The sequence below is a fragment of the Lepidothrix coronata genome, unplaced genomic scaffold, assembly GCF_001604755.1.
Source record: "Lepidothrix coronata isolate B3197 unplaced genomic scaffold, Lepidothrix_coronata-1.0 Scaffold40, whole genome shotgun sequence".
NCBI lineage: Eukaryota > Metazoa > Chordata > Aves > Passeriformes > Pipridae > Lepidothrix > Lepidothrix coronata.
Window position 1 is genome coordinate 246,213 of NW_016690220.1, and position 16,529 is coordinate 262,741.

Here is a 16,529-nt window from a genome sequence, read left to right on the forward strand (position 1 = left end):
TTGTTTAAAAAAAAAAAAAAAAAAAAAAAGAGGAAAACCCCTCCACCTCTACTTTTGTCTGGGCAAGAAGGTATATTTTTTGCTCTCTGAAAATGACCTTGGATTTTGAACTTTGCTTTCGAAGCCTCTCAAAGTTATTCTCCTTTTACACAGTGGGGAAGATTCCATGTCCATTTGTGTCTCCAGATACTGATAACAGGATCAACTGAATACATCAGTCTTGCTTACAAGCTTAATATTTGCACGTTCCTAATGAGACCACACAACTAAGTAAAACTGCTCAAAGTAGAAAGTTTCAGATAAAATGGGTATACCCAACATTGCAGTGAGCACTTCCTTGAAAATGTTAAAATACCATTTTGGTTTACCCTAAACATTTTAAACACACAATATGATGTCCTTGACCAGGAACATTCTAAACCCAATGTTTCATACTAAACTTAATCACCTTCCCCCAGATAAACACAATGTTGATACACATTTTGTAAAATTTATGCCATTTTAATGAGGAAGAGTTAGTTTGGGTTTTTTTTTTTTTTATCAAGAAGAGTAAGTAATTCTCACTGATTTCTTTGCCTTGGAACCTTACAGCCACACACCAGAGAAGAGTCATCTTTGCAGTGACACCTGCAGTGACTCCCTCTAAGCATATATGCAAGCAGGCAGTGTCAAAACATGCTTCCTGAAGTGATGCCTGAGATAAGTTTTTGGCCAGAAGACGTCCGTATAAGAGGTGCAACATGAAAACTTGGGGAGGGGAGTGGCAACATGCTACCCTGCTCAACTGCTCCAGTTGTCACAACGGGGCATGTGGAGCAACCAGGCAAGAGTATCTCACCTATGCTATGTCAGCACTGCATTTATTAGGTTGTTTTTCATTTATGCAAGTCAGTATTTTAGCTTTCGTAAACCTTGTTTCATGTTCTCTTCACTGCTTTGAGAAAAATCCACAGGAACAAATGTTCCCACCTGCTCCTTCAGTTCCTGACTTTGCACCTGCAGCTCTGCTGTCCTTCAGGTACCTGGGTGAAAGCATCAGCTGGGGTCTGAGCCCCCGAACTGCAGCAGCATGCAGCAGGGATATCCTGCACACTGGTATTGCATTATATACCCAACGAGGCTTTTAAATCATCCTGATAGTGACAGCCTCCCTTAGGATAACCTCAATGCTATCATTTGGGCTATCTCAGACCTCTCTGACTGAGCATAATAAATCACAGCTGACTTGGAAAGAGTACCAAGTGCCTCAAGGTCTTGAAAAACACAGCCAGTGGGGAGCTGTAAGGATACTGACACTTTATAGATATGAAAACTACATCTGAGCATCAAGTGCTAAATCTAGTGCTTGGGGGCACTGCAGATCTGTGACACTTCCAGGAGGACTTTAAATCCATAAACTTATGGATGGATGACACACATTATGCCAATACATAAATACAGCAGTTTTAAGTGGCAGTTTTTCCTGCCACTTACTATAAACTACCTGCTTTTAACATCCTAGTTAGAAACATTTCAAACAGAAGTACTGATTGCAAAGCAATTATTTGAGCTCCAAAATTAGGCAATAGTGAATCGTTAATTGCCTCTGAAACTAAACCCCCAGTTGTACAGGCTGACCCACATGAGCGAATCTTTGCAGTCAGTTCAATAGACTTCCAAAGGGCCATTAGCATCTGCCTACGTGGATCAGCTTGCCAGAGCAAGGATGAGTGTTAAATTACAAGCTTTGTACTCATGGCAAGTATGTTGATTAAATAAATAAATAAATAAATATAGATCAATTTTGTTATTGGCAGCATGGCAACCCCATGCAAAAACTTCAAAACCTATTTTCATTTTGAACTCACTCTAATATTAGTTAAAAATATCAATAGCATCCTTTAATGTTTAACCAAACAGCTACATTTGTCCCTGGTTAAACTCTGCCAACACTGGAAAAGAACCAGAGATTAATTTGGTTGAATGAATTTGGCTCTTAACCTAGACAATAAAATTTACTAGTATAAGAGCTTAAATCCCAACTGGCAACATAAGGATGCCTTAGGGTACACTCTGGTTCTTGCCAACACCACATATCCACCTTTGTAGCTTCAAAATAAATCTCTGACTTTTGTTTTCACATGTATAGGCATATACTATGTTTATACTACGCAAAAAAACATATCAACAGTTACTTGCAAGGGTTAATAATATGATGCTTGCTAACGCATAACCTCAAAACTATAGAGGACTACAAATAACCTACTTCTGCAAAACTAGGAGAAGGAAAAAAAAAAGAAAAAAAACCCTGAAATCTGCTCTTTACCAAGATAAAAGAAGCAGAAATACTGAACAACTACAGGATTCTGAAGTCACTCCATTAAATTACATTCTTATGTTTGGCATTAAGTTCATCTACACTTACTGCTATTCCAGCTAGCAAGAACTTTTTTTTAATAGTGCTTAGCTGGGTGTCTTCTGTTGTATTTGAGGAACTACAGGAAACAATCCGTTTCTAAAGCAGTCATGACAATATTGCCTTCGTTTTCCCATTACCCAACAAGTCATGTACCATTTTCTGTTAACAACTGACCTCTTGTTTAAACAAATACATTCAAAGCGTGCAGGTCTATATCCTGTATGTACAGAGGACCAAACTGGCCTGAACTACACCCCTGAATTCTCCATGTCAGTGGGTAGAGATGACAGAGAGTTGAGGAGAATTCAAGCCCACAATGTCATGAAGGAGGCAAGGGGACAGAAGTGCACTGTCATAAATACAAAATGTTCTACATCATTACGTGTGGCCAAAGGGGCACTTGTACCTACAAGGCTGCAGGTATTCTGTTTGCATGACTTTAAACAGGTGGCCAGCATCAATAACAGATATGGAACCAACAATTTCATATTTTTCAAGTCCTGGCCTGATAACACCAACCTTTTTTTTAATTTTTGTATGTGTGTGTGCCCAGGCAATGCCAAGCTTAGGATGACTAAGTCATAATACCACCCTCTTTGGCCAGGCTGGGCAACCATTGCTAACACTGGCAAACTTCTACTCTCAAGAAAGTACCTCTCAAGTCAGCGAGATTCCTCAGATGAGTAAGAAGTGCTCACTGATGTCAGTAAAGATTATCCAGTGAGGGCTTTGAAGGTGTAATTTTGTACTGGTGTGTGCGTGTGCACATGCACAGGAACAGACATGACTCCCTAAAAGCCATGAATTCATCATCAACCTACAAGGCAGTATGGGTTACTGAAAAAGTTGTCAGAAAGTGAGATACATGATCCTATGCCATGACCTCAAGGTAGGAATAACCTCAGTGTAGGCTGTACCTACCAATACCAGGATTAAAATGACTCAGGGAGTACAAGGCTGAAGTAAGTACAGAGAGGCACAAGACAAATGCCATGAGTGTATCTCCTTCTGCTAGCCCAGTTCCCTGCCATCCTGCTACACTTTCTATGCCACAGTGCATATTCAGCACACCTAAAGCCACGTTCTAGTTTCACATATGCTGATGTAAATTTAAATTAACGTGACTGAAGTCACTGGAGCAACACTACCAAAATGCAGAGCAACTGAGCAAGGCTTGGTCTCTGGGGTCACACTGATGTAACGTCCTAAAGTGGTAGAATTTGTATCATTTTCTGACCACTGCCTAGAAGAAACTACAATGCCACTTACATGTCCACGGGATGTAGCACCGCTTTACTCCCAGCTGCACTGGTCAGAAAGTACATAAAACTAAGCTTTGTATCCGCGCATACGCCACGTAGCTCTTACTAATAGGCTGAATTACCAAAACCAAAAAGTTGCTGCTGCTGCTGTTTGCAAAAGCACAATATCTTTGAAGTGAAAGTAAATTCCATAAACAATACTTTACCCCAAGGGCCAGAGCTGTACTCGCATGGGTATACACATACTACATGGCATGCCAAATGTTTTCCTCCTTGGTCACTCTCATCTCCTGTGTGACTTATCACTGTCATCTTTTCACTACTACCTCTCTATAACTGACACAAAGAGGGAGGGCTAAAGAACTACCCTCATTTTTTCTAGGTAGCTGACAGGTTAACTTCTGGGATGACCCAAGGACATTGGCATTGACACCCACATTCTAGGCACCCACAAAGTGATGCAGACCCAGAGCCCCATGGTGCTGTTTTCCTGCAACCCTGGGGCAGGACTAATTCCTGCACAGAAATCAGCTGAGTTTGGAGGAGAGCAGAAAACATTTCCACGGCATCACCACACAGGTAGCCATCAGCACCAGGAAGACTGTGGCCAAATTTTTTGCCTTGTATTGTGTATACCCGTTAAAACACCAGATGAGGATCAAATGCTGAGGTTGGCTTCCCCCCACTCTAGTAAAAGGCACAGTAAATTCAATTCTAATAGCTTATTATTGTGAAGAGGGCTGTGATAATTAACAGACATTTATTAGCATTTAATTTGACAGCAGATATGCTTTGGAGAACTTTAATGACCCCATTAATGGATCCATACAACCACATGTACACAGAGAAGATAAAATCAAGTCCTGGGACTTATTCTTACAATGTGTTTGTACACATCCCAGAACAGCAGCAACAGATCATCATTGCTACTGGGTGCCACCGTATGACAACAGTTTATAATTATACTCTCTTGATAAATCGTAATCTTCTGTAAACCTAAACCACTGACTTTGTGTCAGATAAAAACAGATGCCTGCTGTGTTCCCATACGCCTTTACCTGACCATCATGTGGTTAGATTTAGAGGATGACTGTTAGCAAAAGGAAGTTATCAAAACCAAAGAAGCCTGGAAAAAGGAAGTGCTGCAAGTCCTCATTTTATCTCCTTTATAACGCTAAAAACATAAAGTCACTACTTCTTTTTAAGAGACCAGAAATGTTATACCCAGCACATTCTTCGTAAAACTAATCAGAGTTAAGGCTGTAGCAGTAAAAGTCACGTCTAGAAAATGTGCTTTCAGGACAGATTCATCACAGCATTCACAGAAAAGACGGAGGATGAATAACAGACTTCCCAAGTGCTTTTTTTTTAATGGTTGGTTTTGCTGACACACATCTTTCACAAACCTAGCTAGTCCTAACAAATCCCATTCATTCACAGCAATTTCTTTGTTTCCTTTTTTAAGGAAGTTTGCTACCAGTGCTAAAAATTAATCAGCCTTAGGTGGCTGCTACCATCCCCCCTGATATCCTCCCAACCCTTCTGTGCCAACAGCCTGGTTTCTCAGCATAGCTTCGTCCTTCTCACAGGGCCCTTGCAACACTCAGAGTGCTCCCATTTTCATCCTGAACGCAAACCTGCTCCACTTCATATTCCTCCTCCAAAAACTCTCATGCTCAGCGTGCCATATCCACCCACTCATCCCAAGTCCCTGCCATCTTCAGGTTTTGAATGTTGACACCAGCTCAAGTTCAGAAGTGTGCAGCAGTTGATAAAAGGGGACTGCAGAGCCAAGCACATCTGAGGGACAGGAGACAGGAAAAGGGTCTTCAATGAATGATGATTTGTACAGTAGAAACCAAGTCTTAACTCTGTTACAAAGTAACTACACAGAAGAAAAATTCATTTGCCTCATGCACATGCAAACACGTGCTCAGCCAACCTCCTCTTCTATGCTTAACGTCTCTCCACAAACCCCACTACCACTCTAATATTTCTCATGCTGCTGTGGGATGGCAGAGACCATCACCAAGAGCGAATTATTCTTTTAATACCTTAACACAGATAACTACAGATTCCTGCCATGGTAATTTCTGATGAAACGAAGTATAAAGACACCTACCTACAGAAACTCAGTGTCTCTGGGTATAGGGGAAACTGGTTCTCTGCCTTCAACGGTCTTCCTGGACATCCATAGCTTCTCTAAATACCCATTTTCTCCTCCTTATTTCTGCATGATCTTATTCTATTTTCCTTTAATGCTATGTTCAGCTCCTCACTCCCTGTCTTCCTCTCCTCCAGCTTTTACTACAGCTTCTGCCTGTACCAGCTCTTCACTGCCTCTAAGTGAAGAGATCGATGCTGATGGCAGCCATGAAACAGCTGAGAGACCTTTACAAGTGAACCACCTCCTACTGGCATAGCTCCGCTATCCCAAACGCAAGCTGTAATTACCTTACTCGTGGGTGGAATTACACAAGGAGTAATTCTGGTTATCTGGTCTTCAATAAACTTCACAGAGCTGCTGTAAGACTCCACAAGAAAACTTGAGTCATCCTAGTCAAAATCCATTAGACCCTAACAGCATGGAAGGAAAGTAGGGAAGATGATGTGTGAAGAGCATCTTTATTACTTCTCCACAAAATTATTTTTCTTTCTCCTGAGCAATGGGGTTTTTTTTCCTGCACAGAGGAAGTACCAACTCAGAGCAGTGTTCCCAACCCTACTGAGCCAGCAGGACTGCTGAAGGCTCCCAACACACTGCAGAGCAACCTGCACAGGGTCTGCACAATGAACTCCAAGAGACTCGAAACAAACTTCACACAAACTTCCTGACCCTGCCACTGTCCTGGGCTGCCCATCCTTCACCAAGTCCATTACGCTCTCTCTCTCATCCTCCAGAAGCACAAAACTCACAGAAGAGCCACGGTAAGCAGGTAAACATGTGTCTTACTCTCCAGTCCAGTAACACAAGTCTTGATCCTTGGATACCAGTTCCAGAGCCTGCAGGAGGCTTGGACAAGCTTTCTGTAAGGGCAGAAGAGGACTTAGTCTTTAGAAGGGTATGGAACTGGCCTGATCTCTTCTATCTTAAGAACCCATTTTCTTCCCTTTCACCAGCCTGCCAAACTGGTCAGTCTCCATTGGATTCCTCTTCAGCTAGTATCTTCCACTCCTCTATCAAACCAAGTCAGCATTTCTCTTCTTAAACTTCTTGTTCTCCCCCTTATTTTCTGTCAGAGCCAAGGACACAAAACCAGTTATGAGTCTTTCCACCAATTTGTGCAGTGCTCCAAATCTAGCTAAAAAGTTGCAGAAGTCTTCACCTGCCATTTCATTGCATTTCACTTGGCAAGTGTTGAAAAGCCAAATAAATGTCACTAGGTTATCTCAAGCTGTACAAGGTAGCAAAGAGTGTGAAAGTCACAGCATCTCCTGAGCTAGACAGCAGAAAATAAGAGTAATATCAAAAGGGCTCCATCATGGCTCTCATCTTTTTATGAGAACTCAGAGGGGATGCCCCAATTTGCAAGTCTATCCCTAATTCGGAGACGAACACATGACCTGCAATATACAGGTGGCAGTTAAAAAGATTTTGTTATGCAGAGGTACACACAGTTTGTTTGCAAGTTAGAACAGGACACACAGAAGCCACCAGTCTACTGTATAGACTGCACATCATATACATTGTCATGACTAAAAAATGCCCTAGGTTCTGCACTGGAACAGAAGACACAACAACAGGCAACTCAGCAACAGGCTTTTAAAATTTTGTGTTTAGTGGCCTGCACAAATTTCACAGATAATTTTACTGCTTTTGCTCCATTTTTCAGACTTTTAACAAGCCAACCCACCCTTTTACAATACTCAGTCTCCTTAGACGTCTATTCCAGAGTATAAAAATGTGGGGGGGGGAAAGGCTGCCCACAGTCTAGAAACAACTTCTCAGCTCTAGACATGCTCCTTTTAAGTGCATGAAACTTCGAAGTGAAATATTAGCAATTCTCGCCTTTTTCACTGCTTACTTTTGTGATGGCAACCTATAATCCCTAATCAACCTAGAAAATAAATGACCGATAAACCAATCTGCTTGTAACCCCATTAACAGATTCTGGCTTCAGTATCAACAGGGTAATTTGCTGAGACTATTTTTAATCCCAACTGCTAAACCATTAATCCCACAATTTCCACATAGTATTTCCACCACCCCTCAAATTTACCAACAATTTTGCAACTCATTATAAAGCAGATAAATAAATAACATTTGCAAATATACACCTCCTGGCACTGGAGAACTGAGAGACTCCGATTACTCGGCTGATCCCGTTAAAGCCATTACTTTCTAATTGGAAGGAGTCATTCAGAAGCAAAGCTGTGTGTCTGGCATGTCACTTGACACCTGGTATGTACCACTCATGATAAGATGAACTCTCCAATATGCTTGCCATAAGAAGAAGAAGTGGGTTATTTCACCATACCACCAATAGTCACAGCTCTCTACTAAAATCTGTTCCAATTCAATGGGACCGAGGTTATCAACATAAATTGTCTTGTTTTCTCAAACTGGCATTAAAACATTCTCCAACTATCATTATTAATGTCAATATAAATTATGCATTGAAGATAACAGCATTCATTACAGAGGTAAAATTTACCTGGAGGGAAAGAAAAAAAGAGACAAGCAGAGTAAATCTAATTAAAGTAAGTATTTATACATTTTGTACAGCTTTTTTCTATAGTTATGAAAACACTTCTCTAAAAGCGGTCTTAAAATAAGCATTCACAGAGCCACCAAAAACAGTACTAAGAAAACACTGTGTTAATCAGCCAAAGGTACAGTTACACACAGAATGTTGCAAAGGGACTGATGTGATAATACATAAGACCAGTAGTTTATCCAAGGAAGTATCATTGTGCTAGCACAACAATCTGGAAGACAGACCCTTGGATTCACGTACACTGTTACACACAGGAGGAAAGGCTGTATTTAGTGTCGGAAGGGTGGTGTTTAATGCTCCTTTCAACTTCTATAAATTACAACGTCAGCCATTCCTAATTGGTATACATTAGCATTCAAACACTACGTTGAAATTAGAAGCTTAGCAGTTTTTCAGTACACTTATAGACACTTCACACAAACACATGAATAACCTTGTTGAAATATTTTAGAATTTCAAGGTTAAAAGAAACAACTTTAAGAGACAGATGGTGAGCAACTGGTACCTCACTGAGGAGCGCCGCTGACTTTTGAAAGTTCTCACGCGAGAACCGTATGGGGCTAACTCCTATTTACTGTGCACCTCAGGACCTCAGAGTAGAGCCTTACCTCCTAAAATGCTGAAGACATGCATAGCTAGAATGGCACAGGGGAAAAAGAGCCTAAAAATAAAACTCCCAGGGGCTCCAAATCCAAAGGGAAAATAAGATATCTTATTTCCCTAATTGCATAGTTTAAGTCAATCCTTAAGCCACTTGATTCATGGTTTTATCATACTTGTGGCTGCCAATAATGGCACCAGCTCACCAATACAGGTGCCTCCCAGTCTACCACGAAGGGAGCCAGAAAGCATCCATTAAAATAAACAACTAAGCAACCTCTGTGTGAAGGGAGTGGGGGGGAGGGGGGGGAGGAGAGAAAGTCTTTGCAAGCACATACTCAACCATCAAAGGAGCAGCTCTAGTTTCAGCCAGCAGAGACTGTAACACCTCGCCCCGCAACCCTTTACAACACACTGTGTCACCGGCTATTGTTCATAACTCTTCCCGCAAATCATTTCAACATTCAGAGACCAACTATGTCTTAAGGAAATTATTTCAGAAGGGAAAAATATTGCTTACTCATGAACCTGGTATCATTGTAACAATGAGGCAAAACAGCTAAAGACAATTACATTGCACAATCCTAAATGCATCATTTATTGTACTAGATTTCAGAAAAAGAACATTCTGAAACACTGAAATAAATCAGAGTATAAATGTGACTTGTTGTCAGCTCATACAATATGGGTTAAATGCTACCATATGGTGAGTGCACACACGTTACCCTTTTAAAAACAAAGAACATGGCTAATCTCATTCCCAAATCTATTTTTAAATAAATAAACACGATTATTTTAAAATTAGGCTACAATTGTGATTAAAACACCTCAGTTTTCACCATCCCCTCTCCCTCTTTCTTTACTGAAAACTAACACCACTTCATTGCTCACCATCTTTTTTTTAAAAGACAAGGAAAAATTACTATTCAGTCAGCTTCATCCCCGTAATAACACAGGCATTTCTATGCAGTGTAAAAATAGTGACAAGCCAACTCACCGTTCTTCCTTTATTATACCTGCCAGAAAAGCAAAGCATGCGTGCGTGTGTGTGTGTGTGTGTGTGTGTCTGTGTGTGTCTGTGCAATACGCTAAAACTCACTGACATACGATCCGGTTTTCAGCACACACTCCCAACAGGACCTGCCCGATAGAGAGAGCTCTCGTTTTCTCTGCACCCCCCAGCATGTACTGAGACATACTGGGGTTTCGGTATACTCCCAGCCAAAAGAGAAAAACAAAAAAAGGACCAAAGGAAACACGTACGAAATACACACAGTGTAGCTGGAGCGGATGCTGTTGGTTTGAAAATTGTCTATCTAGCCTCTGTGCTGAGTATTTGTTTTTATCATTATAATACAAATGAAACATGTCAGGAGTCTAAAAATAGCTACAAATTGTAATTACATATGCTTTGTAGTTTCTGTTATACTTCGAAAAGAAGATTAAAAGCTAGATCATTTTAGAAACTGGCCTTAAAGATTTGGAGAGCCACAAAATTCTTCTACTTTGCAATTTGGAGCACGCTGCTGGAAAACATCTCCTTTGGGACATAAATATGACAGCCCCAACATGGAGTAGCCAGCTCCCAACACCATACAGTGAGATGGCAAGAAAGAAAAGGGAGAAGAGCAGACAAAGAAAAAAGTAATTTCTTAGAGATTCTAAGAGTGCCCTGATTAGGATGTAATACTATAAGCTTTAATTAGGAGCTAAGTGCTGTGTGCTAAATTCATCCCCACACACACCACTGTAAATTCAAAGTCACCCTACTAAGTTACCTTGGGTTTAGGACAAGTGTACAACAGCAATGCATGGTCTACAGCTTCTGCAACAGCCCTTAATGAAACGTGGATTTTGTTGAACAAGCGTTAAGCTACGCAATATCCTGCTGATACAAATTAAGTTCTTTCCCATAAGCAATGACTTAAATGAAAGGTTAGCAAAAATTAATTTTAAGTAGTCATCAGAAGGTAAGCAGTCTTGAATCTTCAAGAGCAAAGAGCCTCTGTTCCTCCATGACTCAAAACAGTTTAGACCAGAGTCTTCAGCAGCCCCTGTTCCAGTGTCCCTGCAACGGGCACTATGTGCAATGTTAGCTCACAACTCGGGAGCGGTAATCAAACAACTTATTTTAGAGCAGCTGTGTGCTACTCCTGTTATACCTGCTAGAATTTATTGGGCAATAAATAGTTCGGTAGCAACTTAAGAGATGCAAGTACTGTCCATCCACACACTAATTTAATCTCAGAACACACGCTTAATGCCCTGAGTCCGTTTGCATAAGCGCTGTTGCTGTAATACAGTTTCAGGAACACAAGGAGAAACTGCTAACACGAAGTGTGTAACAACGCTGATGGGCCTCTATAGATAACCAAGATGTAAACAACATCAAAAAATGAACAACCAGCATTGAGTAATCATCACATTAAAAAAAAAAAAAAACCAAACAGATCTCACTAGCTCAAATGGCTAAGCAGGTTCAGCAGATCAAGAGAACGAACATTTGCTGACTAACAGTTAGGTAATGAAAGTAAACATTTGCAATGAAGTCATCATCCTAATGAAAGCCATGGCAGTGTTAACTACCTAGACCATAATCCACTAGCAGGTTTTAATGCAGGCTCACTAACATAATATTTACTAGAATCACTCCAGCTGGAAAAGGAAAGGAAGTTTCATTTACTTCTAACGTAGAAGTGACAGTCAAGAAATACTGCTATCTGTTAAGCTGTTCTAACTCCCAAGTACTGTACTGGGGACACCCAGAGAGTTTCTGTGCAGTTATAGTGAGTAATTGAACAACAGAATTTTGCCTTCAGTGTCTGAATCAGAACAGCTTTATCCTAGCACTGGTGTATAAATATTTGCAGCATGTAAGATGTCTGCTTTGAAAAAACAATGTTGCTCCAAGTTTCAAATATCTGTATTGCAAATAACTAATCAAATAAATGAGACTCTTTTTTTTCCTTTTTTTTTTTTTTTGCCACACTGTGATGAGGTATCTGAATTAAGTTTATGGCTACAGAAAAAAAACAAATTACTATAGTAAGTTTTAGCTGATTAACTGCTGATAGAACTATAGGATTTCAGATTTGCATACAGAAACTGTAATTCCACACAGCATCACCTTCACACAACTCCCAGTATGCAATGGGAGTGGCAAGTGTGCTTATTAGGGGGCAGCACTGGGTTCACAAGCAACAAGTCAATTTGCAGGGTAGTTGTAGACACTTTTACCCAATTGAGGAACATCATACTTATGTGAAAAACAGCACTAAGTCCATTTCCCTCTTCACTGCAGAAATCGAATGCCTATTCAGGCTTAAAAGGTATGCATCTACAAATTCATACTTGTGTCTCAAAAACTTAAACAGGCACATTTTCTTGTAAAATTTGCAAGCTTGGACAAGTTGCTTCCTGCAAAACGCAAGCACTCTGCATTTCAGCTTTCTATTTTGAGAAACAGTATAGTCAAATCCAGATTTCCAATTTAAGTACACATATACAGACTTCATCACTAGTCTCACAAAATCTTAGCCATTGGATCATTTTGCATACTGTATGTAATCCCAGAGAAATCCTATAACTTCTTGGAACAAATTTAAGTCTTCACAGAAGTGAGGCCTTCAAAGCTGACAGGTTTTGGATCACACTAAATATAGATGCCCTTCATTAGATGGGACCTCAGCATAAAACTCACCAGTGAGGATCACAGGTAACTACAGATAACTGTTGAAGTCACCTGCACACAAAGGCCTTAACAAAGAAATCCAAATAAACAGATTGCCCAAAGTTTGCAAGAGTTGGTGACTACATAATTTCTATGACAATACTCTTCCAAGATACTCTTCTTGTGCAAACACCCACAGCAGGGTGCATTTTAAAGATAACTCATTTTTCAGTCAACTGAAGCCAAGGACACAGCTTCTTAAGGTGATCTGTAAAGTGTTAAGACATAAAAACCCTCCTTTGCTAAAATGAGGGATCAATTCAATAGGCACAGATTCGGAATGGTGACACAATCATTTTCAATCCCTTCAGTGAATAGTTCTGTACTGATAATTGCTATTGTTAAATCTTGGTGACAGCACAATACTATGACCAACTATAAAATCATATCATTAACCTAATTTTTAAAGCAAAGACATTAGTCATTGTCACAGGGAAACTTTAATCTACAAAAGTTGAATGTCACTCCTGTTGCTCCATTCCAGGCAGACACAGTTAGACAGGGGCTGTGCTAACAAAGACCACTCCTCTCTTTAAACATGTTTAAGACCATTCTTTAGTACAATTCTTATTCTCACTGATGTTTTATTTTTTTCTTTTTTTCCCCCTGTAGGCATTACCTTTGCATATAAAACTGAACAATTTAGAGGAGGGTTATAATGCCCTGTTTTTCACACAGACCACATAGCACTTATCACTAACTAGATGTCACTTCAACACCACTCAGTTTTATATGAACTAAAGGCTTGAAAGCAAACCCCAGGCAAGAATTTTTAGAGATATCTAAAAACCAGTTTACACCAGGAGGTAGAAAAGGTGTGCACACACCAGTAACACAGAGCCTCACACAAATTACCTAATTGTACAGACCGCATTCAAGATAGCTATGGCAGCTACTCTTGTAAAACTAAAGATGTCTCCTGCAATAACCACACCATGATACTAATTACACCACTGGTGCTCCTATGCAACCAGCTTGCAGTTTCACCAGCTCCAAAAACCACTGCAGCCCACCTAGGTGGGACACAATGGGGTACACAGAGCAGCACATGACCAGACCGACTGTGGGTTCGCGTGACTGAAGCAAAGGACACGCTGGTGGGAAACAAAGCAGCAGCATCCACTGAAAGACAACACATCCTGGCCGGCTGCCGCAGACAAAACTACCTGAGCAAAATTACCAAAATACTCCCTATCTTGATGAAACTTCTGCTCCCATCACCACTACCCTCCCTGGCACTGCTTCCCCCAAAATACCAAACACCTCTTACAATACAGTTATTTTTGGCCCACTAGCAGCAGCCAGCCTGGCGAGCAAGCACAGGGGGGTTGTCCCAGCACCCAAGGCACATTACCACCCGCACCTGCCTGTGGGACACAGACCCCACGCCACACACACGTGCACCTGCCTCAGTGAAGCAATCTCACACTGCGGCACCCATGGGACTCCCGTTCTGCTGTGCACACACATACCCAGCAGGACCTACAGGCACACACGTCTGGCTCACGTGCAGCAATGCAATATACCCCATCCCTGCCCTGCACGTGTGCACACACCCTGCTTGCCACAACACCCTTCCCTGCCCTGCATCCACCTGCCCCGCATGCAACAGCGTGCTCCCCAATGTGTACATACATAGTTCCCCCTGTCCCATCTACTTTCGAGGCCGACGGGGGGCAGCTGTCACTGCCCTCCCTCAGGGTCAGCATCCTCCTGCTTGGTCCAGGACACACAGGGCCTTAACACACCCGCAGGAAAGCAATGGTCAAAAATCAAGACACGCACATCCTCCAAAATAAAACTCTCGGCTATCAACCTACCCACTCGTCACGCGCAGGGATGAGGACACAAGGGAAATCTGACACATCTTGAGAAAAACTCCTCCTCTCAAATCAACCCATGTTATGCCATTCAGCTTTTGCTTAAAATTACACGTTTCTCTTTTCTTTTTTTTTTTTTTGGGTTAGGGGGAGAAGGCAACGAAATACACGGTTGCCAAGTCGAGTTAATGAAAAACCCTTTGGCTGTTAACTCATTTAGTGCAGCAAGCATGAAATAAAGTCCGTGGCACGGGGCCAAAGCGCAGTGGCCCTTTGCCGGGCGGGCTTCTGGGACCTCTCCCCGGCCGCCGAGGAGCCAGCCCCGAGCACAGCGGCCAGCCCACGGTTTTGAGGAGAAAATCTCTAGAAATCTGTGAAACCTCCTCAAAAAAACCAAAATTAAAAAAAAAAAAAATTACACACAAAAATCAAAATATCGACGGCTCCGCCAGGCCCGAGGAGATTTTTCATCAAGGCAGTTTTGCACCCACTTCCAAAATAAGCCCGACCACTCCGCTGAGGGGGGATCGGCGAGAGGACATCAACACCGAGGCTGGGCGGGGGGTGCGCGCAGCGCCGGGCAGGGGGTAAGGCAGGGGCACGGCGGCTCCCCGACCCACCTCGCCGCGCCCCAACACCCCGGGGCCGAGCGGGGCCGGGCCGGGCCGGGCGGTGGCGGGGGGCGGGCCCGCGGGCTGGGGCCGCCCCGGCGGGGCGGGAACGCCGGCGGGCGGGGGCTCGGCGTCCGTCCGGCCCCATTCCCCAACCTCCTCCACCGCCCCCTCCCGCCGCTTTCCTACCGCAGCACCCCCCGCGTCCCTCCCCGCCGAGGAAACTTCTCCGCTCGCAGGGAAAGAGTTCGGCTCCGCAGCCGGGGAGACGCTGGGTGCGAGCGGGGGGGCGGCGGGGAGCGCCCGGAGATGGGGAGCGAGGGGAGGAGGAAGAGGCGGCGAGAGAGTTGCGCCTCTCCCCAAAAAGAGACTTTGACCCCGCATCGCTCTCCGGCGGACCTCGAAATACATTTTTTTGTCACAGGTCGGATCCTAACGCACGTCGACACAGCGTCTAATTTATGAACTCATCAGCCTAATTTCATTATTTAATCATGCGCCCAGCAATCGTGTTTCCTTAAGAAAGGACTGACCTATTTTTGGCTGGAGATAAACGATCATGTTAACAGATGTTAATCTTGTAATCTGTTTTTCCTGTAAGCACTTCGTATACCCACGTTTCAGACATTAAAAAAAAAATAAAAAAAATCTTGCCCCAACGACTTGACGTCACGATTCAGTTCTTAATAAAAAAAAAAAAATCTCGCAGTGGTTTCAAAGACATTAAATCTTTTTCACTTTATAAATGCTGATTTGTTCTGCCTCAACTCCCACAGGCTTTTATTTGCATTTCAAATTCCACAGGTTACACCAGTCGCCTTTTCAGAAAATGTAAACCAACAATAAGGCAGCAAAGGGGGGGGGAGGGGAACCCTGCTTTTGGATTAAATAAAGAACAGAATTAATGTTTCGAAAATAGTCCCAGCAAAATGATATTTGCACGTCCAGTGCCCGAGCGCCTCCGCATCTATAGGGGTAATGTAAAGGATAAGATGTGGGCACGCACAATGCGCATTCCCCAGAAGATCCCTGTCTGCTGCTGGGAGCTTATTAACGCTCCTAATAAATGGTGCTGACTCCAAACCGACACCTTTCGGCTTAAAACACAGGGTTTGTCTCCAGCAGTTAATTGCAGAGGTTAGCTGGTTTGAGGGGAAAAACAACGGCCGGCTGTCATGCTCCACACGTCTCCCCACACGTACTGCCAGTTTTAGCACCCCACCTTCTTCCCTCATAGCAAAGTTTACCCATCCAAACTTTCCTCAACTTGCCCAAGTGCTTAATTCGCATTAGGATCGCGACTCGGCGCTATGCTAATGATCACCGAAGATAGTAGCGGGGGGAGGGAGGGAGGGACGAGGAGGAGGAAAGCTTTTAGAGCACAAAATGT

At 42.6% G+C, this 16,529-nt stretch overlaps 1 protein-coding gene across 1 annotated transcript in view; it reads right to left on the minus strand.

Annotated features, from left to right (window-relative positions):
• Window positions 1-14,838, minus strand: part of ZNF516 (zinc finger protein 516) — a 99,304-nt gene extending 84,466 nt beyond the window's left edge. The window contains exon 1 of the mRNA XM_017813308.1: window positions 14,529-14,838. The gene's annotated coding sequence lies outside the window, so the exon portion shown is untranslated. The remainder of the gene's footprint in view (window positions 1-14,528) is intronic.
• Window positions 14,839-16,529: the final 1,691 nt, after the last annotated feature.